The 4549-nt window shown below is 35.4% G+C and overlaps 1 pseudogene; it reads left to right on the top strand.

The window, feature by feature from the left end:
• Positions 1-2730: 2730 nt before the first annotated feature.
• Positions 2731-3343, top strand: LOC108977020 (annotated as a pseudogene).
• The last annotated feature ends 1206 nt before the right edge of the window (positions 3344-4549 follow it).

Genomic DNA, 4549 nt, shown 5'->3' with positions numbered 1-4549 from the left:
GACTCTATACAGTTTGGTTGACATAGCTATAGTAGTTTTCGAGATATGTACAAAAAAGTTAATAGGGGCCGGGGCCACGCCCACTTTTCCAAAAGAATTTCACTTTAACATCTTTGTTTATGGCTTAGTTATGACACTTTATAGGTTTTCGGTTATGTGAACAAAACTATAATACTCTCTTTAGCAACTTTGTTGCGAGAGTATAAAAATACTCCACATCCGACAGTAGAGCTGCCACAAATACCACAATATCAAGAGGAAGGCTTAGGTATCCACTTCGAGGTGCCCGCATGTGACACAGAATTTCTTTATGGAGGTTATGAGGAATGGCCGGGACATGTTTACACCTGTCTACATCAATGATCTAAAATTATCAAAAGCACAAAAATTGTATCACCTCCGATACAAAACAAATGGAAAAATAGGCATCATACAGACAGTTCGCACTAAATGATAATAATTTTAATTTGCTTGGGAAGCTTTAAAAGCAAGATATTAAAATGAAAGAATAGTAGTCAATAAACACGCCACTAACGAACTTGTAAAAAATTAAAAATGAAGTGAAGAATTTACGAAACTACTATCCAGTTTTCTACTAGTTCGTCGATTTTATTGACATTTTCTTGAAACTTATCAAGAAAAATTGCCCAGGACTAAAAACTTTAAACACGATCAAAACCGAAATACCTTAATTTCCAATCATGAAAATTTCAAAAGTTAGTAGCAAACAAACACCTGAATACTTTTCTAAAGCCACAACTATATTGGCAGAAAAAATAAAGTCAGAAGTCAATCAGACAATCCCCGAACATTTTAAACTCTTGCAACTTATAAGAAACAAAGCCATCGAAATACCTTATGATGTAAAACGTCAACCTGAGGATCGAAATTCATGAAATTTAATATATACATATGCTATATATAACTCCTATACTGACAGACACATAGGTTTTGTTAGAAAAACGAAAACCATTATATATAATACATACTTATATGGGTGTTGAGGTAGTATCGACCAGATTTTATCATTTTTTCCCAATACTGCACACATGTGACTTACTAAAAAACTAATCATATAAAGTCAGTTCGAAAATCCTGGATAGTGAAGGAAAACAAAAGGCAAGGTGAGAATGTACCATGCAAAAAAGGACCATCTGTTCAGACTGCTATTCCCTGCTACGTAAATATAAACTTAGAATATAATGAAACAATTACAAGGTACAATAATAACTATAAAAAATCGATGCGGGGACTTGAACCTGACGGCCTTATACTGCCCACCTCGGTTTATAATTACAGAAATTCAATTAAAAGACTTTTTATAACCATTAGGCCATAGATTTTAAGCAGGTGGAGATTACAATGCAAAACACACGTATTTTGGCTCACGACTAATTAATCCGAAAGGAGGAGAACTGTATCACACTATTATAAATAGGCACAATAACCTTCATATAATTTCTCCTAGGATGCCGACATATTGGCCTAGTGACCGTATAAAAATACCAGATTTAATTGATTTTGCTGTAATCAAAAATATAGATAAATCGCACATAACAGCTGATACATGTATTGAACTATCTTCTGACCACTCTCCTGTACTAATAAAATTAAGTGAACAACCCATATCCACTGATCCAAAAGTCGGTCTAAAATCTTATAAAACGAATTGACTAAAATATAAAAAGTTCGTGAGTAGCCACATTAATGTTGAGTACTAAATAAGTACACGAAGAGACATTGACGAAAGCATAAGAGAACTCAATGATATAATAACAAGCGCAAATGTCGTAGCAACACCAAAGCAAGCCCAAAAGTCCATGCAGCCACCAACTGACTCCAACATGCCTATACGACATGGGTAGAATTGGGCTCGAAGTGACGAGGAAAAGTCTAATTGTTTTGCAAATCACCTAGGAAAGGTATTGCCCAAAGAACAATTTTGAGTTTTCAGCTTACCCAACACAGTTAACGAGTCACTCGAGTATTAGAATAATAAAAGAACTTAACATAAAAAAGTCGCCAGCACAAGATAATATTACCCCAAAAATGTTAACTGAGTTACCAAATATTGCTGTAGAAGTGCTCTCTTTGCTCTTCAATGCAATTCTTAATCTCGGATACTATCTTAATTCTTGGAAAACGTCGCAGATTATCTTGATAGATAAGCCTGGGAAAGACTTAACACAGCCGTCTTCATACAGGCCAATCAGTCTTCTACCCTGTCTTCCTAAAATATTTAAAAAAGTGTTACTATCAAAGATGTCAAGTACGTAAATAGAATTACTAATACAATGTTCAGACCGACACTTAATCACACGATTTCGGCTGTTGAACGGATTATCCCACTAATCTTAAAATTTTTTCAAGATTTCGCCATACAAAAATGACAGTTCAAAATCACTTCATCAGAATGATTTTAAACTGATCCACTCTAAATCTGTCTGTGCGACTCTGATTTTGCGTCATCTGTTGGTCAAATTTGTTTAATCGCAGCTGATTTTGACACTATAAACAGTCAGAATTTAAAACTAACAGATAAAGAAGATAAAAAATAAAACCAAAAATCGACGTTGTTTTCAAATCAAATTACGAAATAAATAAAATATGGAAAAAACCGAAGAAAAAGAGAGTAATGTGGAGTGAGACTGCCGAGGCCGACCTAAGGTATGGCAACTAAAAATGCCAGAGCTGCGTTCAACGAGAAAAAATAACCATACTTACAAGGAAATGTCTGCTACTATGCTTTTGGCTGGACATGAATATACGTGCACTGAAATCAAAATAAAATTGCACAATTTTACAAACAAATACAGGTAAGTAATAAATTATGAGGTAAACATATAATATTAAATATTTTTTTTTATTTGGTGGAAATATTATGAGACGGTCCACCAAGCGCTAGGCGGCTTTAAAAGTTTTTGTTCCGCCGAACTTGTGGAGGTTAGCATTGATGGTATGTTTTAAGCGCATTGGAGTAGATTCCAATATTTATAATATAATAAAAAAAGTTTATGGAATGTTTCTTTACACTTTTATTTGTTTCTTCTATTTTCAGTTGACATTGATCCAATTTATGTTGAGGCCGATGTAGAAGGAGAGTCACCGCTCCCAAGCCCAGGCGATGGACCTTCTACGTCGCATGGTTGCGGTCGGCCATCATCAAGCGATTCTGCCAAAAAGAAACAAGGAAAAACAATAATGGAATTAATGGAATTAAAGATGACTTATTAAAGGCGACTGAGGCGATGAAGGAAGACAATGAAAAGCGCCTTTCTCTCCTACAGAATAATAACTCACCGAAATATGAAACGAACGCTTGTCTTATTTCCTCTGCTCTTGGGTTGACATTTCCACAAATGTTAGAGACGTCTTCTGGCAACAGCCGAGATTCGTTTTCGATTTKTTGTGCTGCAATCCACTTTTCATTAATTTCATCATTTTCCTCATTTAAAAAATTGTGCAAAACGCAGCACGCTTTTATGACAATTTTCGTGTTGGCCATGTTGTTATCCAAGCCTTTTCCAACCCGTCTAAACCTTCCCTTTAAATGGCCGAAAGCATTCTCCACCACTCTTCGGCATTTCGAGAGTACATAGTTGAATTTTTGTTTTTATCCAAAGGTTGGTTTACACAAAATGGGTATAGTAGATTGTGTCAACTCGCTTTTTAAAGATGATCTCCCAAATATTGAAGAGTCATTACAACGGCTTGGACTACCAACGTTGATGTATATAAAGCGACATCTCTAACATTACAGAAATACATTAGGTGTTTAAACGAGGTCCATGAAAAAACTTACCTTACTAAAGCCAAAAGAACTGTGGAATGCCAGCCTTTGTAATTGTAAAAAATTGAACTTATTACCTATACCTCCTAACAATTGAGGGAAACCCAATGACTCAAAACYATTTAAATACTCGCGCAATTGAATTTCGTTCATTGGGAATTTCTTCAAATACAAAGGCCACAAACAACGCCAGACTTTATGACAGAAATCAATTAGAACAGAGCAGACAGTGCTTTTACCAATTCCGAACATATTTCCAATTATTCGGTATTCTGCAGAAGAGCCAAGAGCATATAAAGCAATAGCAATGCGTTTCTCTAATTGAATTGATTTGCGGTTGTTAGTGTTTTTCTTCTCCAAACCTTTCAACATAATACACAATTTAATGAAAGAATTGCGCTTCATTCGGAAGTTGGGGGTGCGGGTATGGCTTGGAGTAGACGGGGGTTTCGGTTGTTGTCCGGATTTCGCCTTTTATGAAATGCATTATCCGGATTTCGCCTTTTACAAGGGTGGTGTAGGTAAGTTTTTCGTCGGGATCGGAAAAAAGGTTTGGACATTTATCGATAATATTATTAATTTTGTTTTGTTGTTCCAATGAGAGATGTGGAATATTGGTTGCCACACTATTCACTTCGTGKGATGTTCGTTGTTTTAACGTTATATTCATACTTTGACAAATTGTCATTAAATTTTTGTCGGTATGAATAATTGCTTTTAATTCTTTAAGTGTGTCGTTGCCTATTATGCCGTGGAACG

This window comes from Bactrocera latifrons, unplaced genomic scaffold, assembly GCF_001853355.1.
Source record: "Bactrocera latifrons isolate USDA-ARS-PBARC rearing strain unplaced genomic scaffold, ASM185335v1 scaffold_822, whole genome shotgun sequence".
Taxonomy (NCBI): domain Eukaryota; kingdom Metazoa; phylum Arthropoda; class Insecta; order Diptera; family Tephritidae; genus Bactrocera; species Bactrocera latifrons.
This window is presented reverse-complemented; position numbering and strand designations above follow the sequence as displayed.